The sequence below is a fragment of the Neomonachus schauinslandi genome, chromosome 16 (assembly GCF_002201575.2).
Source record: "Neomonachus schauinslandi chromosome 16, ASM220157v2, whole genome shotgun sequence".
Taxonomy (NCBI): domain Eukaryota; kingdom Metazoa; phylum Chordata; class Mammalia; order Carnivora; family Phocidae; genus Neomonachus; species Neomonachus schauinslandi.
In genome coordinates, this window is record NC_058418.1 from 10979827 (window position 1) to 11007379 (window position 27553).

The 27553-nt window shown below is 39.2% G+C and overlaps 2 pseudogenes; both read right to left on the reverse strand.

Moving 5' to 3' along the window:
- Positions 1-18740: 18740 nt before the first annotated feature.
- On the reverse strand, positions 18741-19522 carry LOC110572668 (annotated as a pseudogene).
- Positions 19523-22033: 2511 nt separating this feature from the next.
- LOC110572749 lies at positions 22034-22950 on the reverse strand (annotated as a pseudogene).
- Positions 22951-27553: the final 4603 nt, after the last annotated feature.

A 27553-nucleotide genomic window follows, 5' to 3' on the forward strand; every position in this document is an offset into this window, starting at 1 on the left:
TCTACACCCAATGAGGGGCTTGAACTCACAACCCCAATATCAAGAATCACACACTCACCAACTGAGCCAGCCAGGCACCCCTCATATGCTTTTATATTACTATTTAGCATACTTTCATTTCAACTCAAAAGATTCCCTTTAGCATTCCTTGTAAGGTGGATCTAGCAGTGATGAAGTCCCTCAGCTTTTGTTTTTCTGGGAAAGTTTTTATTTTTATTTTATTTTATTTTTTTTTCAAAGATTTTATTTATTTATTTGAGACAGAGAGAATGAGAGACAGAGAGCATGAGAGGGAGGAGGGTCAGAGGGAGAAGCAGACTCCCTGCCGAGCAGGGAGCCCGATGCGGGACTCGATCCCGGGACTCCAGGATCATGACCTGAGCCGAAGGCAGTCGCTTGACCAACTGAGCCACCCAGGCGCCCTCTGGGAAAGTTTTTATTTCTCCTTCATTTTTGAAGGATGGTTTTGCCAGATATATTAGTTCTTGATTGGCATTTTTTTCTTTCAGCATGTTGAATATATTATCCCACTCCCTCTGGTCTGCAGAGCATCTGCTGAGAGTCTTATGGGGTTTTCCATATACATGACAAGCTGCTTTTCTCTTGCTGCTTTCAAAATTCTCTTTGTCTTTGAGTTTTGACAATTTGATTATACAATTGACCCCTGAACAACATGGGTTTGAACTGTACAGGTCAACTTATGAACAGATTTTTTTTTTATAAATACACTCAGTACTGTCCGTGTATTCTGTCTTCCTTATAATTTTTTAAAGATTTATTTATTTTAAAGAGAGTGCACAAGCAGGGGGAGAGGGAGAGAGAGAACAACAAGCAGACTCTCTGCTGAGTGCAGAGCCCAACATAGGGCTCAATCCCACCACCCCAAGACCATGACCTGAGCCAAAATCAAGAGTCAGATGCTCAACTGACTGAGCCACCCAGGCACCCTGTCTTCCTTATAATTTTCTTAATAACATTTTCTTTTCTCTAGTTTATTGTAAGAATATAGTACATAATATAGATAACATACAACATATGTGTTAATCCACTGTTTATCGCTTCTCGGCCTTTTGGCTAAGATCAAATCCACTGTTTATGTTATCAGTAATGCTTCTGGTCAGTAGGCTATTAAGTTTAAAGGAAAATCAATAGTTATACATGGATTTTTTTACTGTATGTTGAAAAGATGTGACCAGTGCTCCCAATCCCCACATGGTTCAAGGCTCAACTACAATGTGTCTCAGTGTGGATTTCTTTGGATTTATCCTAGTTGAATAGGGCTTCTTGAATCTGCTATCTATTTCCTTTCCCCAGCTTGGGAAGTTTTTAGCCATTATTTCTTTAAATAAGTTTTCTGCCCCCTTCTCTTTCCTTTTTTCTGGGTACTCCCATAATGCATATATTGGTCCACTTTAAGGTATTCCATAAGTCCCTTAGACTTTCTTCACTCTTTTTTCATTTCTTTTTATTCCTCTGAGTGGATAATTTTAAGTGATCTTTGAATTCATTGATTATTGTTTTTTTTTTAAGATTTTTTAAAATTTATTCATTTGAGACACAGAGATACAGAGAGAGAGAGCATGAGCAGGGAGAGAGGCAGAGGGAGAGGGAGAAGCAGGCTCCCCGCTGAGCAGGGTGCCCGATGCAGGGATCGATCCCAGGACGCTGGGATCATGACCTGAGCTGAAGGCAGACACTTAACCATCTGAGCCACCTAGGCGCCCCAAATTCATTGATTATTCTGCTTGATAAAGTCAGCTATTGAATCCGTCTCGTGAATTTTTCAGTTCAATTATTGTATTCTTTACTCCCCAAATTTCTGTTTGGTTCTTTTTTATAATTTCTGTCTCTTTGTTGATATCCTCATCTTGTGCATCATTTTCTTGAGCATGTAAAGCGTCTTTATGATGGTTATTTTGAATTATTTTTTAGGTAAGTCATATACTTCCACTTCTTTAGGATCAATTTCTGGAGGTTTATTTTGCTCCTGTGTTTGAGCCATGCTTATTTCTTTATATGTATCATAACTTTGTGTTAAGATCTATGCATTTCAAAAGACAACCACTTTTTCCAGTCTTTATGGACAGGCTTTATATAGAAGACCCTTGCCACTAAGCCTGGTAAGAGATTCTAGAGGCCTCTGAAATCTTTTTTTGGAGGGGTGCAACTTCTCTAGGGCTATGTGTGCAATTTCTCAATTAGAGAGGCTTGCCAGTTTCTTTTATAGGAGTGTATTACACACTCTGGTATATGTTTGTGGTACTGCAAATTGTCTGGTTCTATAGCAGCAAGCTATCCTCTCTCCCTTATTCCCAATGGCCAGGAGGCATCCCAATTATGCTGGCTCCCCATTTGTGCTCTAAGGTAAGACAAATACCAGTCTGTCCAATCTTGCCCTGAGGTAGATAAATACCAATCCACCGAAGACTGGATCGCATGGAGCTGGATGCATGCTCCACTTCTCTCCCTCCCTTCCAAGGGAGAAGCCTCAGGTTATGCTCCTCTGGATCAAACCAAAGCATACTGACTGCAGCAAGCTGTTCCCCACCTGTCTTCTTTGTTCTCAGCCGCCCTCAGGGATTCAAACTATGCTGGTTCTGTAAGTGCTTGAGAATGAAGCTGGACAGAAACCAGTCCCTTGGGCAGCCCTCTGAAGAACCAGAACACAGGATCCATGTTCCACTCTTCTCCCTCCCTACCAAGGAAGAGGCCTCAAATTGTACACTTTCTGATCACACCGAGCTATGCCAGCAACAGCAAGCTTCTCCCCAATTTTCTCTGTTCTCAGTGGTCCACAGGTATCCAAACTATGCCAATTCCATCAGCACTCTGAGTGAGACAAGACAGAAACCAGTACCTCGGGCAGTCCTCCAAAAAGCCAGAATTTTGAATGCATGCTTAACTCCTCTTTCTCCTCTAGGGAGAATTTGTAAGCCAGGGGTTCTGTCTTAGATGCTGATCTGTGCAAGCTTGGAGGAGGGGCTGACAGGTAAAGTGACACTGCTCTTCCTACAGATTTTAATGTAACTGTTCTCAACTTTGTGCTTGCCTGGGGTTCTGCAACTTCTTAACACCATTCTGGAATTCTCATTAGGCTATTTTGGTCTAAATATCATTGTTAAGTAATGTTTCTATGGGGGTACAAGGGCTGGAACTTACTATTCCACCATCTTGCTGATGTAACTCTGACCGTGCCTGAATGTTTAATAAGCTCCCACATATAAGGACTCACAATAAAAGTGGTAAATGTTTCTTCATCAAGGAATAAGTAATCATTATAAAGAAAAGTCATGCTTATTATGCCTCTGATATTCTTGTTTTTCTGAGAAACAAGGACACAGGGGCACCTGGATTGCTCAGTTGGTTAAGCATCTGCCTCCGGCTTAGGTCATGATACCAGCGTCCTGGGATCGAGTCCCACATCAGGATCCTTGCTCAGCGGGGAGTCTGCTTCTCCCTCTTCCTCTGCCACTCTCCCGGCTTGTGCTCTCTTGCTCTCTCAAATAAAATCTTAAAAAGAAACAAGGATACCAAGTAAAACAACTAGAATTATTAAGAATTCAGTGGCAGTCAGACATTAAGTAACAAAATTGAATGTTTCTGCTACCAGCAGCAAACTATTAGGGGGAAAAGTTAATTTGTTACACACAGTTACAATAGAAAATACCTAAAGCAAAAATAAGAAACTAATAGAAATTCTATTAAGAAAATAAAATATATTGTTTTTATTTATTTCTTCATTTTGGGGGATGGAGATTTATTGAAGCATTCACAGGGAAAGAAGGAGGACAAAATCAGCTACACAGGCAGCCTCATGGAAGAACAGAAACTTGAAAGTGGTTCACGATTCAAAGCAGCTCTAGAGCCTGGCTTATCTTGTCACCCCCTCAGCTGCAGGCATCTGTTGCTCCCTACTCTAGTGCTTCCCAAAATGGTGACTCAACTTTCTGGCTGTATTTATACTCTTCCTAGTACTACTGACTACCTTTTTTTCTGCTGCTCTCTTGCTTGTCTTTGGCCTTTGGGGGCCTCATATCATGAGAATGCGGGACCACAAGGCAGCAGAAGCCATAAAGCATCAAGACAACAATGGGCCAAAAGGACACAAGCCATGAAGCAACAAGAGCCACAATGTAGCAGGAGCCATGAGGAACAGAAACCATGAGGAAAAACCCTGAATCTGAGATCCACAAAGCAGCAGAAGGCTTGAACACACAAGATCCATGAGGCAGCAGAAGTGATCAGACTGTAAGAGCCACAAGGTAGCAAGGCAACAGGAATTGAAGAGGCTGCAGGAATTACAAGGCAAGCAGAAGCTACAACACAGAGAAGCCCTGGATTAATTGGAACTGAAGCCCCAGAGGCCAGGAAGCTGCAGAGAACAGGAGGCCCAGAAAATATATTGTTTTTGAAAGAAACTTTTTAAGACTTAGATTAATGAAAGAATTGCCCTGAACCTGTGTGTAAACACTCAAGTTTAGAGCCATTCAATTCTTTCTAAAACTACACCCAAGACAATATTCCAAAGTATATTTTTCTCATAGATTTGCTAGAATGTTATATTTCAAATCGAAGAAAAAAAAACAACAACAAAAGAAAAACCACAACAATTTTGAGGACTATATGATAGGAGGGGAATTTGTTTACTGGCTTTTTAAAAATATATTTTGTTATGTTATGGAAAATTATAATGAACCCTCATGTACCTACCACCAGCATCAAGAATTATGTTTATAAGCAATTTGGCTTTACCTCTACCCCCACCCACTTCTCCCAATCCCTTATGTTTTGAAGAAAATCCAACATATTTCACTCATACATATTTCAGTATCTCCTAAATTCTTTTCAAAAAATACAACTTCATTGCTATTTTCTCACACATACATAATTAACAGTAAATTATTAATATCAAATAGTCCTCCCTTTCTCAGTCCAAAATCCATTAGTTGGATCTGGTAGAAAAGTGTGGAAGGGACATGGCCGATGATGACCCAGCTCAGTGCAGGATCAGTGCCCATGTAAAGTAAAAACAGCATCTGAGTAGGGAGAATGAGGGAAGGCAGCCCAGGTTGGTGATTGAGTGGATAAGACAGGTGTTGCTATGGGAGGTAGAAGTGGCATAGGGTCAAAAGGTCAGTCACTTAGAGGAGAACTTACCAAATAAGTAAACATATTGGAGATAGCGGAAGCCAGATTTCTCAAGGAATGAGAAAGGAGCTACAAATATGAAAGAGAGGAAAGCTAGAACAAACCCTATAATGTATTGGAATTGGAAGTTTTAGTATGAATTCGTAGTATCTACCATGTATATATGGTGCATATGTATATACATATATTTCTTACCTCTTGAACTAGTGCCACCCACCTCCACCTATAGTAATGAGCAGAGGCACCTAGATCTTAGTTTCTCAGTATCATTCTCTACTCATACAGAAATGGCTATTTCCAGAACTTGACAATGAAAAGCACAAGATGAGCCTGGAACATCTTGTGTCAGTAAAGAAGGAGGTGTTCAAGGACTATAGGGTACACTCCAAGAGAAGCCAGCTTGAAGGGGCTCTTACTAATCTCACCTGGGACCATTTGTAATAATGATAATAATGGATTATAGGACACTGAACAAAATAAGAGCCCATGAGCCTATGTTAAATAAATAAATAAATAAATAAATATAAATATAAATAAATATAATAATAATATAAATAAATAAACAAATATAAATAAATATAAATAAATATAATTTATTATAAATAAATAAATAAATATAATTTATTTATATTATACCATCATATTATACCAATTACAACACTTTTCTTTACAGCTGAATTCCAAACTAATAAATGTAGAAAGGATGAGAAACTTCAAAAAAATCACAATTTGACAATCACTGTGGGAATAATTTTTTCAGGCAATAATCATCAATGGATACCAAAACAGGATGCAGGTTTAATGAAGAGTAGGATATTTACATAGTCTCAATTATCTCCTTCCAAAATACTTAATAATTTCAAGAGAAAAAGAGTAAAGTGGAGAAACCTGGCAGGGACCACTCTAATAAAATGATGCAACTTAGCATCACATAGGACAAATGAAAATTTGTACTTCTATTTTTTAAAAGATTTTTTATTTATTTGAGAGAGAGAGATTGAGAGAACGAGTGGGAGGAGGGGCAGAGGGAGAAGCAGACTCCCTACAGAGCAGGGAGCCCAATGTGGTACTCAATCCCAGGACCCTGGGATCGTGACCTGAGCCGAAAAAGCAGATGCTTAACCAACTGAGCCACCCAGGTGCCTGGAAATTTGTACTTCTAAATAGGGTGCAATGCAGAGCATCCTGCCAAAAAAAAACGCCATGCCTATATCGATTTAAATATACATTTACAGGACTTCACTGAGTCATTTAATTATTCCATCCATTTTAAATGTATCTATATGTAAAGAATAAAATTGGTATCTAATTACCCCCAACATACATAGTGCTAGTCAGATCAACTAACACTATTTATTAAATAAACTCTCTTGCTATATCAAGTAATTTATTTCCTAGATATTAGTTTTCCTTTATACCTGGGGTTTTTACTTAACCATTAATCTTGATCTTTTTTAAAAAATATATTTATTTGTTTGTTTAGAGAAAAAGTGCGAGCAGGGTGGGGGGAAGAGGGTGAGGGAGAGAGAATCTCAAGCAGACTCCACACAGAGCGTAGAGCCCGATGCAGAGCTCAATCTCACAACCTTGAGATCATGACCTGAGCCAAAATCAAGAGTTGGATGCTTAACCGACTGAGGCACCCAGGCCAGCACAGACCTTGCTGTCACTGTGCACCCCTCCCCCGCATTCTCTGAAGGACCCTGCCCCCTCTGATATGCCTTGGCTGGAGGCCATCCAAAGCAGTGCCATGAGCCTTGTAGTGTGCAAGCAGCCCCAACAGGCTAGCACCACTCCAAAGTGACTCCTGCCCCAGAGAGAGGGGACTATAACCATACACAATAGTCTGACTGGAGCCCCAGCAGTGGGCTGGGGGCAGACATCAGGTCTGACTGCAGGCCCCTCCTACCAATGAAAGCTTCTCAGGGCACCACACAGGGAAAGTGCCCTGCAGTTCAGTACTACTGCATCTGTGCCAAACACCTGGTATGACTCAACTCAAGGCCAAGGCAACCCCAGACTGGCCTGCTAACAACGCAGACACCAAACCCTGCCCACAGCAGGCAAAGAGAGCCATTGCAAATGACTGGACTGAAGGCAAATGCAGCTCAGCCACAAGAGTAGGGTGCACGCAACACACATAGGACATACCCTTGAAGTGTTAGTTTCTGGTGAACAGGCAACATTGCACTACAGGACCTCTTCTTCATATAGCCACTACTTTCAAGAGCAGGAGACATAGGTGACTTTCCTAACACATAGAAATGGACACAGAGAATTAGACAAAGTGAGGAAATACAGGAATGTGTTCCAAATGAAAAAACAGGACAAAATCATAGCAAGAGAGCTAAACAAAGCAGAGGTAAGTAATATACCTGATAGAGAATTAAAGTAATGATCATAAAGATACTTACTAGACTTGAGAAAAGAGTGGAGGACCTCGGTGAGACCTTCAACATAAAAAAGAACTAATTAGAGAGGCACCTGGTGGCTCAGTCAGTTAAGCATCTGCCTTTAGCTTGGGTCATGATCTTAGGGTCCTGGGATTGAGCCCTGCATCAGCCTCCCTGCTCATCAGGAAGTCTGTCTGCTTCTCCCTCTCCCTCTGCCCTCTCTCCACTTATGCTCTCTCTCTCTCAAATAAATAAATAAAATCTTTTTTTAAAAAAAAAGAACCAATTAGAGGGGCTCCTGGGTGGCTCAGTCGTTAAGTGTCTGCCTTCGGCTCAGGTCATGATCCCAGGGTCCTGGAATCAAGCCCTGCATCAGGCTTCCTGCTTGGTGGGAAGCCTGCTCTCCCTCTCCCACTCCTCCCGCTTGTGTTCCCTCTCTGTCAAATAAATAAATAAAATCTTAAAAAAAAAAACAATTAGAGATGAAGAACTCAATAACTGAGTTTAAAAATGCATGAGATGGAATAAATAGTAGACTAGAGGAAGCAGAAGAATGGATCAGCAACTGAAGGACAGGGAAATGGAAAGCAATCAGGCTAGACAGGAGAGAGAAAAAATAATAATAACAAATGAAAATAGACTAAGGGACTCAGCAACAACATCAAGCATGTAGCATTCACATTATAGGGATCCTAGAAGGAGAAGAGAGAGGAAAAGGGGCAGAAAAATTATTTGAAGAAATAATAGCTGAAAACTTGCCAAATCTGGGAAAGGAAACAAATCCAGATCTAGGAGGCACAAAGAACCAACAAAATCAACCCAAGGAGGTTCACACCAAGATACACAGTAATTAAAATTGCAAAAGTAGTGATAGACAATTTTTAAAGCAGCAAGAGAAAAGAAAACAGTTACATGAAGGGAAACCCCAGAAGGTGATGAGCTGATTTTTCAGCAGAAACTTTGCAGGCTAGAAGGGAGTGGTGTGATATATTCAAAGTACTAAAAGAAAATAAAGCTTCAACCAAGAATATTCTATCCAGTAAGGTTATCATTCAGAATAGAAGGAGAGGTAAAGAGTTTCCCAGACAAATAAAAGTTAAAGGAATTCATAACCACTAAACCAGCCCTACAAGAAATGTTAAAGGGGCTCTTTGCGTGGAAAGGAAAGACCATAAGCAGGAGTAAGAAAAGAAGAAAGCACAAAAGCAGTAAAATTAAGTATCAGTTAAGGGATTCACGAAATAAAAGAATGTAAACTGGGGCGCCTGGGTGGCTCAGTTGTTAAGCGTCTGCCTTCGGCTCAGGTCATGATCCCAGGGTCCTGGGATAGAGCCCCGCATCGGGCTCCCTGCTCCATGGGAAGCCTGCTTCTCCCTCTCCCGCTCCCCCTGCTTGTGTTCCCTCTCTCGCTGCGTCTCTCTCTGTCAAATAAATAAAAATCTTTAAAAAAAAAAAGAATGTAAATTATGATACCATATACTTAAAATGGGGGAGGGTGTGGAGTAAGGAATGGGTTCAAACTTAAGCGACCATCAATATAGACTGCAATATGCATAAGATGTTATATATAAACCCAGTGGTAACCACAAATCAAAAACCAGTAATAGATAACGCAAAAAAATAAAGAGAAAGGAATCCAAGTATATCACTAAAGAAAGCCAGCAAACCGTGAGAGAAGAGAGCAAGAGAAGAAAGGATCAGAGAACTACAAAAATAACCATAAAACAAGTAACAAAATGGCAATAAGTACATACCTATTAATAATTACGTTGATTGTAAATGGACTGAACACACCAATAAAAAGACATAGGGTGGGGGCGCCTGGGTGGCTCAGTCGTTAAGCGTCTGCCTTTGGCTCAGGTCATGATCCCAGGGTCCTGGGATCGAGCCCTGCATTGGGCTCCCCGCTCAGTGGGAAGCCTGCTTCTCCCTCTCCCACTCCCTCTGCTTGTGTTCCCTCTCTCTCGCTGTGTCTGTCAAATAAATAAAAATTAAAAAAAAAAAATCTTAAAAAAAAAAAGACATAGGGTGATGGACTGGACTAAAAAATAAAGTGAGTATTATTTATTTATTTGAAATAAATACAGACATTATCTTGAGATCTTTGGTCTTTACAATGTGTAGTTTGCATACTGAGCATCTGGTTTTGTGGAAAGATGTATTCTTCCACTACAATTTGTAGACGTATATGTCAGCATTGAACACTTATGGTAATGTCTCTATCACCTCATGTGTATCAGTACTAAGCATTTAACCTCTTTCATTTGATGCCTGTCCTCTTAATGATTATTGTAAAATTGTGTTCCTGTGAGGTATCATTTCCCATTACATTCTTTTATTGGATGGTAATTATTACATAGAATGCCATCTTTTTTGTTTTGTAGAGCCTATTTTTCTTTTACCTAATAAAATGTTTTCTCTATCTCCATTAAAAAAAAAGCAAGACCCATTAATATGCTGCCTATAAAAGACTCAGACCTAAAGACACATGTAGATTAATAGTGAAAATATGGCAAAGCATTTATTTACCATGCAAATGGAAGTGAAAAGCTGGGGTAGCAATACTTAGTTTGGACAAAATAGACTTTTTTTGGCCCCACCCCCTGGACAAAAAGACTTTAAAATAAAGACTAGGGGCACCTGGGTGGCTCAGTCAGTTAGGCATCTGCCTTCAGCTCAGGTCATGATCTCAGGGTCCTGGGATCCAGCCCCACATCAGGCTCCCTGTTCAGCTGGGAGCCTGTTTCTCCCTCACCTTCTGCTGCTCCCCCTGCTTGTGTTTTCTCTCTTTCTCTCTCTCTCTTTCTCTCATAAATAAATAAAATCTTAAAAAAAAAAAAAAAACAAAGACTAACAAGAGACAAAGGATACTACATAATCATAAAAGGATCAATCCAACAAGAAGATATAACAATTGTAAATATCTATGTGCTCAAGACGGGAGCACAAAATACTTAAAGCAGCTAATACCAAATTTAAAGGAAATAATTGGTAGTAATATAATAATAGTAGGAGACTTTAACACCCGACTTACATCAAAGGATAGATCATCCAAACAGGAAATCAAAAAGGAAATGGTAGCTTTGAATGACACATTGTATCAGATGGATCTAACAGATATATTCAGAATATTCCATCCTAAAACAGTGGAATAAATGGTCTTTTCAGCTGCACATGGAATCTTCTCCAGAATATCACATAGGCCCACAAAACAAGTCTCAACAAATTCAAAAAGATTGAAGTCTCACCATGTATCTTTTCCAACCACAATGCTATGAAGCTAGAAATCAACCACAAGAAAAAAATCTGGAAAGAATACAACCACATGGAAGTTAAATAACATGATACTAAACAATGAATGGGTCAGCCAAGAAATCAAAGAGGAAATTTAAAAAGTAGATGGAGACAAATGAAAATGAAAACACAGCTGTCCAAAATTTTTGGAATGCAGCAAAAGCTGTTCTAAGAGGGAAGTTTATAACAACACAGGCCTGCCTTGAGAAGCAAGAAAAATCTCAAATAAACAACCTAACCTGATACCTAAAGGAGCTAGAAAAAGAAGAACAAACAAAAACCAAAACCCTTAGAAGAAAGGAAATAATAAAGACTACAGCAGAAATTAAAAAAAAAAAAAAAATAGAAGCTGAAAAGGCAATAGAACAGATCAATGAAACCAGGACCTGGTTCTTTGGAAAGATCAACAAAATGGATAAACCTTTAGCCAGACTCATCAAAAAGGGTGGGGGAGAGAGAAAGGACTCAAATAAACAAAATTAGAAATGAAAGAGGAGAAATAATAACTGCCACAGGTACAAACAATTATAAGAGAAAACTCTGAAAAATTATATACCAACAAATTGGACAACCTAGAAGAAATGGATAAATTCCTAGAAATATTGAACCTCCCAAAACTGAATCAGGAAGAAATAGAAAATTTGAACAACTGATTACCACAATGAAATTGGATCAGTAATCAAAAAACTCCTAACAAACAAAAGTCCAGGACCAGATGGCTTCCCAGTTAAATTCTACTAAGCATTTAGGAATAGTTAAGACCTATTCTTCTCAAACTATTCCAAAAAATAGTAGAGGAGGTAAAGCTTCCAAATTCATTCTATGAGGCCAGTATTCTCCTGATAACAAAACCAGATAAAGACATACAAAAGAGAGAGAGAGAGAACTACAGGGGCACCTGGCTGGCTCAGTCAATAGAGCATGTGACCCTTGATCTCAGGGTTATAAGTTCAAGCCCCATGTTAGGTATAGAAATTACTAAAAATCTTTCTTTATTTTTTTTTTAAGATTTTATTTATTTATTTGACAGAGAGGTAGAGCACAGATAGTCAGAATGGCAGGCAGAGGGAGAGGGAGAAGCAGGCTCTCCGCTGAGCAGGGAGCCCGATGCAGGGCTCGATCCCAGGGCCCCAGGATCATGACCTGAGCCAAAGGCAGATGCTTAACTGACTGAGCCACTCAGGTGCCCCACTAAAAATCTTTCTTAAAAAGTACAGACCAATATCTCTAATGAGCATAGATGCAGAAATCCTCCACAAAATATTAGCAAACCAAATCAAACAATACATTTTTAAAAAAATCATTCACCACAATCATGTGGAATTTAGTCATGGGATGCAAGGGTGTGGTTCAGTACTCAAAATCAACATGATACATCACATCAACAAGAGAAAGGATAAAAACATGTGATCATTTCAATAGGTGCAGGAAAAGCATTTGACAAAGTACAACATCCATTCATGATACATGATAAAAACCCTCAACAAAGTAGGTTTAGAGGGAACATACCTCAACATAATAAAGGCCATATATGCAAAGCCCACAGGTAACATCATACTCAATAGTGAAGAACTGAGAGCTTTTCCTTTAACATCGAGAACAAGGATGTCTACTCTCACTACTTTTATTCAACATAGTACTGGAAGTCCTAGACACAGGATTCAGACAAGAAAAAGAAATAAAAGGCATCTAAATCAGTAAGGAAAAAGTAAAACTTTCACTATTTGCAGATGGCATGATACTATATATAGAAAAGCCTAAAGACTCCACCAAAAACAAAAACAAAAACACTAGAACTGATAAATGAATTCGGTAAGGTCACAGGATACAAAACCAATATACAGAAATCTGTTGCATTTCTATATACTACTACTAATAATTCCAATTATTCTAATTATATTCTAATTTAAATAATAATTCTAATACACTAATAGTGGAAAGAGAAATTAAGAAAACAATTCTATTTTCAATTGTACCAAAAATAAAAAGATACCTAGGAATAAACTTAACCAAGTAGGTTAAAGACCTGTACTCTGAAAGCTATAAAACATTGATGAAAGAAAATGAAGACAACACAAGCAAATGGAAAGATTTTCCATGCTTACGGATTAGAAGAACAAATATTGTTAAAATGTCCATACCACCCAAAGCAATCTACAGATTTAACACAATCCCTATCAAAATACCAACATCATTTTTCACAGAACTAGAATAATCCTAAAATTTGTATGGAACCACAAAAGACCCTGAATAGCCAAAGCAATCTTAAGAAAGAACAAAATTGTATCATAATCCCAGATACCAAGATATACTACAAACCTGTAGTAATCAAAACACTGTGGTACTGGCACAAAAAGAGACACATAAATTAAAGGAACAGAATAGAGAGCCTCATAATAAACCCATAATTATGTGGTCAATTAATCTCTGACAAAGGAGGCAAGAATATGCAATGTGAAAAAGACAGTCTCTTCAAAAAATGCCCTTGGGAAAACCAGACAGCTACATGGAAAAGAATGAAACTGGACCACTTTCTTAAACCATACACAAAAATAAATTCAAAATGGATTAAATACATAATTGTGAGACCTGAAACCATTCGTAGAAGAGAGTCTGACATCAGGCATAGCAACATTTTTCTAGATATGTCTCCTGAGGCAAGGGACACAAAAGCAAAAATAAACTATTGGGACTACATCAAAATAAAAAGTTTTTGCACAGGAAAGGAAACCATCAAAACAACAAAGAGACAACCTACTGAATGGGAGACGATATTTGCAAATGGTATATACAATAAAGGATTACTATCCAAAATATATAAGGAATTTATACAACTCACCACCAAAAAAACCAAATAATCCAATTTAAAAAATGGGCAGAAAACATGAACAGACATTTCTCCAAAGAAGACATCCAGATGGCCAACAGGCACATGAAAAGATGCTCAACATCACTCATCAAGAGAGCAATGCAAATCAAACCACAATGAAATATCACCTCACACCTGTCAGAATGGCTAAAATAAAAAATACAAGAAACAACAAGTGTTGGTGAGGATGTGGAGAAAAAGGAACGCTTGTACACTGTTGGTGGGAATGCAGAGTGCAACCACTGTGGAAAACAGTATGGAGTTTCCTCAAAAAATTAAAAATAGAATTGCCACATGATTCAGTAATTCCACTACTGGGTATTTACCCAAAGAATATGAAACACTAATTCAAAAAGATATATGCACCGCTATATTTATTAGAGCATTATTTACAATAGCCAAATTACAGAAGCAACCTAAGTGGTCATTGTTAGATGAATGGATAAAGAAAAGATTATAACTATATATAATGGAATACTTCTCAGCCACAAAAAAGAATGAAATCTTGCTATTTGCAATGACGTGGATGGATCTAAAGGGTATAAGGCTAAGTGAAATAAGTCAGTCAGAGAAAGACAAATACCATATGATTTCACTCATATGTGGAATTTAAGAAACAAAACAAACAAAGAAAGAAAAAAGAGACAAACCAAAAAACAGAAAACAAACTGATGGTTACCAGAGGGGAGGTGGGTGTGGAGATGGATGAAATAGGTGAAGGGATTAAGAGTACACTTACCATGGTGAGCCCTGAGTTGTACAGAATTGTTGAATCACCATATTGTACACATGAAACTCATATAACACTGGTATGTTAACTATACTGGAATTTTATTTTTTTAATTTAATTTAATTTTATTATGTTATGTTAGTCACCATACAGTATATAGTTAGTTTTTGATGTAGTGTTCCATGATTCATTTTTTTCGTATAACACCCAGTGCTCCATGCAATATGTGCCCTACTTAATACCCATCACTGGGCTAACCCATCCCTTCACCCTTCCTCCCCTCTAAACCCTCAGTTTGTTTCTTGGAGTCCATAGTCTTTCATGGTTCGTCTCCTCCTCTGATTTCCCCCCCTTCATTCTTCCCTTCCTTCTCCTAATGTCCTCCATGCTATTCCTTAATGTTCCACAAATAAGTGAAACCATGTGATAATTGACTTTCCCTGCTTGACTTATTTCACTTAGCATAATCTCCTCCAGTCCCATCCATGTTGATGTAAAAGTTTGGGTATTCATCCTTTCTGATGGCTGAGTAATATTCCATTGTATATATGGACCACACCTTCTTTATCCATTCATCTGTTGAAGGGCATCTCAGCTCTTTCCACAGTTTGGCTATTGTGGACATTGCTGCCATGAACGTTGGGGTGCATATGGCCCTTCTTTTCACTACATCTGTGTCTTTGGGGTAAATACCCAGTAGTGCAATTGTTGGGTCATAGGGTAGCTCTATTTTTAATTTTTTGAGGAACCTCCACACTGTTTTCCAAAGTGGCTATACCAACTTGCATTCCCACCAACAGTGTAAGAGGGTTCCCCTTTTTCCACAACCTCTCCAACAATTGTTGTTTCTTGCTTTGTCAATGTTTGCCATTCTAACTGGTGTAGGTGGTATCTCAATGTGGTTTTGATTTGAATTTCCCTGATGGCTAATGATGATGAACATTTTTTCATGTGTCTGTTAGCCATTTGTATGTCTCCTTTTGAGAAGTGTCTGTTCATGTCTTCTGCCCATTTTTTGACTTGATTATTTGTCTTTTGGGTGTTGAGTTTGAGAAGTTCTTTATAGATCTTGGATATCAGCCCTTTGTCTGTAGTGTCATTTGCAAATATCTTCTCCCATTCTGTGGGTTGCCTCTTTATTTTGTTGACTGTTTCCTTTGCTGTGCAGAAGATTTTTATCTTGATGAAGTCCCAAAAGTTCATTTTTGCTTTTGTTTCACTAGCTTTTGGAGATGTATCTTGAAAGAAGTTGCTGTGGCCGATGTCAAAGAGGTTACTGCCGATGTTCTCCTCTAGGATTTTGATGGATTCCTGTCTCACATTGAGTCTTTCATCCATTTTGAGTTTATCTTTGTGTATGGTGTTAGAGAATGGTTGGGTTTCATTCTTCTGTATATAGCTGTCCAATTTTCCCAGCACCATTTATTGAAGAGACTGTCTTTTTTCCACTGCATATTTTTTCCTGCTTTGTCAAAGATTATTTGACCATAGAGTTAAGGGTCCATATCTGGGCTCTCTATTCTGTTCCATTGGTCTATATGTCTGTTTTTGTGCCAGTGCCATTCTGTCTTGGTGATCACGGTTTTGTAATATAGCTTGAAATCAGGCAACGTGATGCCCCCAGGTTTGTTTTTCTTTTTCAACATTTCCTTGGCGATTCGGGGTCTTTTCTGATTCCATACAAATTTTAGGATTGTTTGTTCTAGCACTTTGAAAAATGTCACTGGAATTTTGATGAAGGTATAGGAATTTTGGAATTTTGGAATTAAGGAATTTTGAAGGTATGGATTGCTCTGGGCAGCAGAGATATTTTAACAATGTTACTGGAGCTGGTTAAGTTGGAAGGAAGTGAGAATCGGGTTATCATTACAAAATAAAAACTCAGTTTCCATAGGTCAGCTGTATACAGTTAACAGAATGAAGTAACTATTCAAAAAATGCTTTCACAGAATGAGAGCCAAATGACAAACTCTTTTTTTTTTTTCAGATTTTATTTATTTATTTGACAGAGAGAGAGACACAGCAAGAGAGGGAACACAAGCAGGGGGAGTGGAGAGGGAGAAGCAGGCTTCCCGCGGAGCAGGGAGCCCGATGCGGGGCTCGATCCCAGGACCCTGGGATCATGACCTGAGCCGAAGGCAGACGCTTAACAGCTGAGCCACCCAGGCGCCCCCAAATGACAAACTGATAAGCATGATCTACATAGCCTATAATCTCCTTCACGATCTGCCCAGTCCATTTCTCTGATCCCATCTTTTACCATTCTTCATATTACCTAATATATTTCTTTTTTACAAATGTGTACAGTTTTATTTAATGAATATTAATTCCCTTGAAGAAAACAGAATTTCTTCCAATTACACAGTAAACAGTATAATAAGATGAAAGATGTAGTTGTACACATATAACCTGGTTCAACAAAGATCTTGTAGATCTTATAGATCCAAAGATCTTGTAGATCCAAACTCATCAACAGGCCTAAACTGGCAATGCCTATTGTTATTCATTATGGATAGATTTCCCATTTACAAACAAACCTCTTTATTTATGGGAAGAGCTTCAGGGTTTCAGAGTATCTTTAGCATATATTTTTTCCTGATCCTGAAGGGGCAGAATTCCCCTGTTGTTCATCTAATGACACCCACTTGCAGCTGCAGGGCATTCTGCAGGGCTACTCTTCTACTCCAGAGTTAAATACATAACAAACAGACAAAAAAAATACATAGCAAACAGAGCTAAATACATATAAAGACATAATGCATATTAAATGCTTAAGAGTGTTTCTGTTTTCTTCATATAACAGAAATGATAATAGTACCTATGCCATAAATTTGAGGATTATGAGACAATAAATGTCAAGGACTTATGTGCCAGGTCCATAATACATCACAAATGCTAATTGACATTGTTATTATCACTGTGGAATATAAAACTTCAATAAATGGATATCATATATAAAAATATTACTAGACAGGAAAATTCCATATTGAAAAGATGCTAATAATCCCCCTACTTATTTGTAAAGTTAATGTAAATATTTTTCAAAATTCCAGGAAGATTTTTTTGAAGGGAATGTCTGATGAATTGATTCTGAATCTTGCCTGAAAGAATAAAATAGCCAAGAAAATTTTGAGGGGGAAAAAGACATACTGCATACAGGATAATCCCCTGGGAACCATATATGCCCTCTAATTTTATCAAACTATAAATTGCTTACTGTTCCTCAAATAAAATGTTCTAATCCCTATCTCTTTACCACTACCCACCTCTCCCTTTTTTTTTTCTCCTGGTTTCTGTAATCTGGAATTCTATATAAATTTCTAACCAAACACTACCATTTCTAGGGACAGAGTCTTCCCTGACTACTCTGCCCTCTTTAACCTTTATCAAGCATTTGGCTGTAATTTTTTTTCTGCCTAATACTGTTAATTAGCTATTCACAAGTTTTTGACTTATCTTCCAATTAAACTGTAAACTCCTTTTTAAAAAAAAAACTTTATTTGTCAGAGAGAGAGCACAAGCAGGGAAAGTGGCAGAAGCTGAGGGAGAAGCAGGCTCCCCACTGAGCAAGGAGCCGGATGCGGGACTCGATCCCAAGACCCTGGGATCATGACCTGAAGCAATGGCAGACGCTTAACCTACTGAGCCACCCAGGCATCCCTAGATCGTAAGCTTCCTTTTTTTAAAAAAAGATTTTATTTGTCAGAGAGAGAGAGAAAGCATACAAGCACGGGGAGCGGCAGGCAGAGAGAGAAGCTGGCTCCCCGCTGAGCAGAGAGCTGGATGTGGGACTCAATCCCAGGACCCTGAGATCATGACCTGAGTCGAAGGCAGATGCTTAACCGACTGAGCCACCCAGGTGTCCCAGATCGTAAGCTCCTTAAAGGCAGATTCTTATACTCAGTTTTCCCTGAATTCCTCATGCATCTACATAGTAGATACTCCTCATGTCCTGGTTTTGAAAAGTAACACAGTCGATCCAAACGTGACCCAACATGTACATTTAGTGTTCCTTACAGATTTTTCTAGAACAATGTTTATATATTTTTTTAAAGATTTTATTTATTCATTTGAGACACAGAGATAGAGAGAGAGAGCATGAGGAGGGGGAGAGGCAGAAGGAGAGGGAGAAGCAGGCTCCCTGCTGAGCCAGGAGCCTGATGTGGGGTTTGATCCCAGGACCCTGGGATCATGACCTGAGCCGAAGGCAGACGCTTAACCATCTGGACCACCCAGGTGCCCCTATATATTTTTTGTATAAACATAGATTTTCTGCTATCCCAATACATTTTTTAAATTTTTTATATCAGAACTCATCAGCTGACTCTGTGTCTGAGCCACAAGACTGCAGTTCATCTTGAGAGAACTCAGCTTCAGTGTCATAAACAAAATTTGGATCATTCTTTTTCTGATTTTTCTCAAAAAGTTCATCCATGATGCTCTTTCTTTTGGCAAGTTCTTTGTCATCTAGTTTATTCAAGTCTTCCACAGGATCAGTGGTTGTTTCCTGTTGAATTTGTTCCACTGTTTTTGCCAGACTTTGCCCCCACAAGTAACCTCGTAAAAAAGTGAATAACTTCTCTAGATGTCTCAGGGATACTTGTTCCAGGTAATTCTTGTGTTGTGGATTATTCTTTAATTGTTCAGCAGCTCTGCTGAAATCTGAAAACTTTGAAAAGTATCAGACTGGCATGATGTGTTGGTGACTTTTCCCCTTCATTTCATTCTCATAGATTAAGAGCTGGAGGCTGGAACCTAATTCCACATTTCTTTGCAGTGCACTTAATTTTCACATACACATTCCCATTCCCATTCCTCTGGGTAAATCAGAGGAAATCTGATGAAAACTTCCTGCTGAAAGTGGAGGTGGAGACAGAGAGGTCCCCGATCCAGCTCACAGGACTGAGCCTGGGGGTCGGGCATAGCTAATATATTTCAATTATATTTGCTAGTGTATCATTTAGAGATGCATTTGATAGAATAGCAAGTAAACCCTCCACACTAGCTTAAATACATATATTTTGGTCAAATAAATGATCAGTGTTTATCTATTATTACTCTTAACTGCTCAGCTATAGGAGGTTTCATGTTACATTTCTATTCTCATACCAATTTTATTTTTTTATTTTATTTTATTATGTTATATTAATCACCATACATTACATCATTAGTTTTTGATGTAGTGTTCCATGATTCATTGTTTGCGTATAACACCCAGTGCTCCATTCAGTATGTGCCCTCTTTAATACCCATCACCAGGCTAACCCATCCCCCCACCCCCTCCCCTCTAGAATCCTCAGTTTGTTTCTCAGAGCCCATAGTGTCTCATGGTTCGTCTCCTCCTCTGATTTCTCCCCCTTCATTTTTCCCTTCCTGCTATCTTCTTCTTTTTTTTTTTTAACATATAATGTATTATTTGTTTCAGAGGTACAGGTCTGTGATTCAACAGTCTTACACAATTCACAGCACTCACCATAGCACATACTCCCCAGTATCTATCACCCAGCCACCCCATCCCTCCCACCCCCCACCACTCCAGCAACCCTCAGTTTGTTTCCTGAGATTAAGAACTCCTCATATCAGTGAGGTCATATGATACATGTCTTTCTCTGATTGACTTATTTCACTCAGCATAATACCCTCCAGTTCCATCCACGTCATTGCATATGGCAAGATTTCATTCCTTTTGATGGCTGCATAATATTCCATTGTATATATATACCACGTCTTCTTTAACCATTCATCTGTCGATGGACATCTTGGCTCTTTCCACAGTTTGGCTATTGTGGACATTGCTGCTATAAACATCGGGGTGCACGTACCCCTTCGGATCCCTACATTTGTATCTTTGGGGTAAATACCCAGTAGTGCAATTGCTGGGTCGTCTCATGCCAATTTTAATTTCCCCAAATTAGAATTAATGTATTTTAATATGCTTGGCTTCTCCATATACAAACTATTTATTTGTTCCCAAATTTTTAATAGAACATGTCAGGAATTCTATCAATTTAATTTTCTTCTTCAATACATTCCTCTGCCACGAGTTTGACTGTGTAATCTCTAGGCTGGCTTTATAGCTGTTAACGTAGGTTTGCCTTTCTCTACCATTAAACGGATCTCATTAGCATTTTGGGTGGGTTGAATCTCCAGTTTCCAGGGTCCATATTGTCTTACTTACTGTCTTCACTTACTTCCTTTACAGAGTTTGGCCTTCAGTAATTCCTGGAAAAGCATTAATAGAACATTTTGAGAACTTGCCTTCCTGAGAATATCTCTATTCTAAATCATCCCTGAGTTTAGTTTGACAGGTATCCAATTTTAGTTTAGAAATCGTTATTTCAGAAGTTTGGCAGCATTGCTCCCTTGCCTTCCAGTTTTCAATGTTGCTCTTTAGAAATCTATTATTCAGATATTCACTGCCAGAAAAGTTTTGCTATTTTCCTAATGTTTCTAAGTTCGTTTCCCTTCTTCCAATTTCCTAGAGGTTGCTCCATATTAACTTCCAAACCACTCTGCTGAGTACTTTATCTCTTCTGTAGTGGTCCTAATTCCCGAAAGGTCCTTTTAGTCTTCTATTATTCACTTTAATAGCATCCTACCCTTACCTATGCATGCAATAGTTTCATATCTCATCAACAATATTACTTACAAATTGTAGAACTTTATTCTCCTTCCTTAATATGGTTTGTTTTTTCCATGTTACTATCCCTTCCCCACCCCCATCTGTTTGTCTTTGTGTTTTCCTTTCAAGGTAGAATGTTTCTTCAAGTGCTTGCTGGTCTTTGGCTGATCGATATTAAAGGATGAGGCCCTTATTTTTTAAATTAATTAATCTATTTACTTTTTGAGAGAGAGCAGGGCGAGGGGCAGAGGGAGAAGGTGAGAGAAAATCCCAAGCAGGCTCCACACTCAGTGCAGTGCCCAATGCCAGGATCGACATGGGGCTCACTCTCACACCCCTGAGATCATGACCTGAGCGGAAGTCAAGAGTCGGACACTTAACCGATTGAGCCACCCAGGTGCCCCAAAGGATGAGGCCTTTAAAAGCACATTCAAATCATGCGTGGTAGGGCATGAAGAGTATCAGGTGGGCCTTCCATTGGTACTGTTATATAGGCCCTGCCATCTCATTAGGGTAACCCCAAGTGTTAATATAAGTGAGCCCTTTTTTCTTGGATTATGCAGTTTCTGCAGAGAAGAAAACATATTTTGTTGTATTGGAAGGTAATATTCAATGAGAAAATTAATGCATTTAGAAAACTAAATCACAGGACTGAAATCTCACATTGAAAAACAACCAGGATAGGGGCACCTGGGTGGCTCTGTCTGTTAAGCGTCTGCCTTTGGCTCAGGTCATGATCCCAGGGTCCTGGGATCAAGACCCACATCGGGCTCCCTCCTCAGTAGGGAGCCTGCTTCTCCCTCTCCCTCTGCCTGCCTTGCTCTCTCTGTCAAATAAATAAAATCTTAAAAAAGAAAGAAAGAAAGAAAGAAAAACAATCAGGATAAATTTAAAATGAGTCTACAGTTAGACCCACAGTTGTCGAATATTTTGTACTTAAAAATTTGTTGAATGAATGGTAGCTGTTTGTAAAGAGACTATTTGGAGATTTTTGTCTTACAACTAACAAAGTAGATTCTTAAGATTTGAATGTCATGGCTGATGAAGAGATAGGGGCTAAAAGCTGGAAAACAAGCAGCCAGGAATGCACTGATGTTCATGAGTTGCAGGCTTTGGGTGACAAAGCCAGTCATATAGAGTGATAAGATGGAGGATAGAAAATAAAAAGAAACAAATGAGCTCACCAGAAGCAGGACAGTGTGAGTGGCAGTGGTCTCTGGGGAGGCTCTGGAAGAGAGACTGGTGTGGTGAAGGTTTTGGACTCTCTGCTTATGTCTTTGCAGGAAGAGCACTATGGAGCCACTGGCCCAACCCATTGGTCCCAAACACAAAATATCAAGGAAGGTAAAGAGGAATGCATAGAGCTTATGGATGAATCAGACCCTTCTGTAGTACCTAGCCCAAAATTCATTTTTGTAATGTTTATAGTATTCCCTGGATGAGTCACTTTCACTGGCACAACAATATTTATCAGGAGATGAAGAATCTAACAGGGGCAACAGGAGGGTTGAACAAATCTAGGAGCCTTCAGTTTGAGTACTGCCCACCTGGAATTATTAGGATTAATAGTGATAGCCTGGAAGCTACTCAAAAGGCAGGTGGTGCATAGAGAAACGCCTCGGGCCACCCTATGAGTATAAAAGGTAATCTTGCACAAAGCTTCTCCCAGGAAATAGTCCAAACAAAAAGCTGCCAGTGTCTGAGTGATTCCCCTAGAGAGAAGGACTAGAAGGTTGGCTGAGGCCAACTGGTTGAGAATTAGATCTGTAGGTCTCTGAGTATGTTTAGTGAACAAAGTCAATATATAAAAACATAGGAATAAGAAATTCCCTAGAAGCCCAACTACAGTCTGGAAGAGGAGGAGAATCCCCATTACCAACTCATAAGAAGCCATAATGTCAATGTCCAAAAGGAGTTTCAAAGCCAGATAATCTAGAGAGAAGGAATATGTGTATTACTTTCCTTAGTGTGGCAAATTCAATATTAACAAATTTCACCTTTACTCATATTTGCAAAATCCTACTTCGTATTATTGGATATACAAATATTGATTCAAACTACTCTGAAAAAGTAAACTGGTTCCCTTCCAAGTATATATGATTTGCTAGCATTTTATTTAGGATATGTGGATGCATATTTATGAATGATGACATTTTTCTAAACATAGGCTACACAATAGCAGAAAATAGCCCCAATATTTCACTTCCCTTTCCCACTCTGTAGTTTAAATATTTTAAAGGGAGGTGGGTGGGGGAATGGAGTAACTGGGTGATGGGCATTAAGGAGGGCACATGATGTGATGAGCACTGGGTGTTATATGCAACTAATGAATCATTGAACACTACAATAAAAACTAATGATGTACTCCACGTTGGCTGTTGAATTTAAATATAAATAAATAAATAAATAAATAAATAAAATTTTAGATTATATGCCAACTTTTAAACAATCTGGAGCTTTTGTTTCTCTTTAAAAATTAGAAAATGCGGGGCGCCTGGGTGGCTCAGTCGTTAAGCGTCTGCCTTCGGCTCGGGTCATGATCTCAGGGTCCTGGGATCGAGCCCCGCATCGGGCTCCCTGCTCATCGGGAAGCCTGCTTCTCCCTCTCCCACTCCCCGTGCTTGTGTTCCCTCTCTCGCTGTGCCTCTCTCTGTCAAATAAATAAATAAAATCTTTAAAAAATAAAAAAATAAAAAATAAAAAATAAAATAAAAATTAGAAAATGCTATGGTCCTGGCCAGTGTTCTCCCATGTTAAATGGTTGTTGGAGCTAGATAATGTCAACTCCATTGCCTGAGGCAGGCACCCTCTAATTCATAATAGCCTTCATGAAACCAGCTTTATCTATTCATGTTAATGGATCAACCCTGTAGGATTTTGAATTGACAGTTGCCTCTTTATACATAAAAAGCATTAGGAAATATAAGGACACAAGATGGGAGTTTAACAGATTTCTATTTGAGAATGCCACTCAGTTCACAAAAATAGATAAAATATAGAGGATGTGAATAACATCATCAGCCTGCCTGATTTAACAGATCTTATGGAATAAAACTGAGAAAAACATTTTAAAATTAACCTATGCATTTTGCTAAATTTTACTGAAGACAGTAATAGGAAGATATCATTGAAGATAATATAATAAATTAATGAAATAGAAATAAAAATAATTCTATAATCGACAAAAATATAAAAGATATATAAATCAGTCTAACATTGGTAAATATTGTCAAGACAAAAGGGAAAAAACTGGGGCGCCTGGGTGGCTCAGTCGTTAAGCGTCTGCCTTCGGCTCAGGTCATGATCCCAGGGTTCTGGGATCAAGTCCCACATCGGGCTCCCTGCTCAGCAGGGAGTCTGCTTCTCCCTCTGCCTGCCGTGTTCTTTCTCTCCTCTCTCTCTGACAAATAAATAAATAAAATCTTTTAAAAAAAGAAGAGTACCCCTACACATCACAAAACAGGAACCAGACCCCCTCATACAACCCCTGAGCACTGAGATATATTTGTAGCTGGCACCATCGAGTCTGCACATAATGAAGAAATGTTACAGGGGTGCCTGGCTGGCTCAGTTAGTGAGTGGAGCCTGTGACTCCTGATCTCAGGGTTGTGAGTTCGAGCCCCACGCTGGGTGTAGAGATTACTTAAAAATAAAATCTTAGGGCGCCTGGGTGGCTCAGTTGGTTAAGCAACTGCCTTCGGCTCAGGTCATGGTCCTGGAGTCCCAGGATCAAGTCCTGCATTGGGCTCCCTGCTTGGCAGGGAGTCTGCTTCTCCCTCTGACCCTCCTCCCTCTCATGCTGTCTGTCTCTCATTCTCTCTCTCTCTCAAATAAATAAATAAAATCTTTAAAAAATAAAAATAAAATCTTAAAAAAAAAAATGTTACAGACTACTGCACTCCCTTTATGATTAACTGCCCTAAACTCCTTTAAAAACCCTTGGGCCAGGCAGAAACCTTGGAGTTGGCTTTTGGACAACAGCCCACCTTCTCCCCAGGTGGCTGGCCTCCTGAATAAATCTCAAATTCCTTTACAATAAAAACTGTTTCTTGAGTATTGGCTTTTCAAGTCACTGGGCAGCCCAACTTGGGGTTTGGTAACAGAGTGTGAGCAAACAGGGTGATCCTTAGGGGTTCTGTGGAACCTGGGGCTTTCTGACCTCCAGCTCTTTGCCTCTCCTCTCCTTACACTCAAGGGCACCAACCAGAGCTTTGTTGTGACCTTTCCACAAGAAAGAGATAACCAGTCAGGGATGGAAAAGACACTCACAGACTAAAAGAGTTAAGGGAGGGAAGGACATTTCTCTGAAAATAAAATTGTATATACTTTTGAGTTTTTGGACCATGTTAATGTTCTACATTTTCCAAAAATAAAATTTTATAAAATCACCAAGGATGGGAAGGGATAAAAAAGCTAAAACTGAAACAAATGAATCCATTTGTCTTTCAATGACTGCCATAACCACAATGAAGAAAGAATAACAACAAACAAACAAAAACTCTGAATATAATACTTGAATACATTCCCTCAGTCCTGGGCAAGGTAGAAGGTAGAGAAATGCAAACTAACTGCAAACAAATCCTGAACTCCCTTTAGCAGTTTTGTTATCTGTAATAGTATGGATGAAGCAATTCAGAAACTATTTTAAATGTTTTACTGCACTAGGGGTGCCTGGGCGGCTCAGTCAGTCAAGCATCTGACTCTTGATTTTGGCTCATGTCCTAATCTCAGGATTGTGAGATCAAGCCCCACATCGGGCTCCGTGCTCAGTGCAGTGTCTGCTTATCCCCCTCCCTCTGCTCCTCCTCCCACTTTCTCTCTCTCTCAAATAAATAAAATCTTTTTAAAAATGTTTTACTGCACTAAAAAAATAAATAAGAAATAAATTTTTACTGCACTGAGCAAAGGAATAAATGTGTTGATTTTGGGAGACAGCATTCTCACTGAACAAGAGACATGGAAATATTGAATGAGAAAGGCAAAAATGTACCCTGCAGAGTTTGATTAAAGCCCCTTTTTATGCTAAATAGTCCTGGCTTGGAAAACAAATGATTTTTTCATTCTAAGCATAAACTCTGAGAGTCAAGGGCTGGGGGAAGTATCACGGGCTCTTCCATTTGTGTCACATATATAGAATCAAGGGAGAAAAGCACTGTTCTTAGTACATATTTTTTTTTTTTTTTTATTTTAAAGATTTTTTTTTTTTTTTATTTATTTGAGAGAGAGAATGAGAGACAGAGAGCACGAGAGGGGAGAGGGTCAGAGGGAGAAGCAGACCCCCCGCTGAGCAGGGAGCCCGACGTGGGACTCGATCCCGGGACTCCAGGATCATGACCTGAGCCGAAGGCAGTCGCTTAACCAACTGAGCCACCCAGGCGCCCCTTAGTACATATTTTAACTTATTACCTTCTCTTTAAAAAAAATAGAGATGTTACTATCATTGCCCATTTTCAAATCAGAAAAATTTAATAAAATCACCTAAAATCACCCCATAGTAATATAGGAGCCTTGGAATCCAAGCATGGTATCTCCAAATCTCCTACTCTCAACTCCTATGTTACATCTAACCACAAAGTCTTCTCAGAAGAGAAGGAAGTAAACAAGTATCTTGTCTACAAATTCTCATCCCAGAATCTCAGGAGTCAGGTCACCTCTCCTTTCTTTGTGAGTGTGTACAGTATGTACCCTTTGTGATTCTGAGGAGGGAACTGAAGTATTTGAAGGGAGAGGGGAATCACACATTAGCAACATCACCTTAAAAATTCATTCTCAGGGCGCCTGGGTGGCTCAGTAGGTTAAGCAGCTGCCTTTGGCTCAGGTCATGATCCCAGGGTCCTGGGATCGAGCCCCGCATCAGGCTCTCTGTTCAGTGGGGCATCTGCTTCTCCCTCTCCCTCTGCCTGCCACTCTGCCTACTTGTGCTCTCTCTCTATCTCTCTGTCAAATAAGTAAACAAAATCTTTAAAAATAAAATAAAAAATAAAAATCCATTCTCGCTACAGTTATAGTAAAAAGAAAGAAAGAGAGAGGGAGGGAGAAAGAAAGAGAGAGAAAGAGGGAGGGAGGAAAGGGAAAAGGAAAGAGAAGAGGAGAGAAGAGAAAAGAGAAGAAAAGAAAAAAGAAAAGAAAGGAAAAGAAATGAGAAGAAACCAATAGGGAAGGAAGGGAGGGTGAGAGAGGAGGCAGGCAGGCAGGCAAACCTGGTATCATTCTCAGTGGTAATAAATGAATTCCTAAGGGTTCAGGGATAATGGCACACTGGGAAAGCCCCCACTTCCTGTGTCCAGCCCCAAGCACATGGTACTGAAGGGATCCCACACTCTAATTCAGAGCTGTCTTTGATGACAGGAGTATCAGATATTGGCAGCTCAGATTTGAGGTCTTATGTCTTTTCTGCTGAGCCTCATGTCCATTATTAAATAAAACTGTTGGTGTTTTATGTCCAGTTCCCTGGAGCAGAGCCTGAGATGGGGAAGCTTCCACAGTGTTCTAGTGAG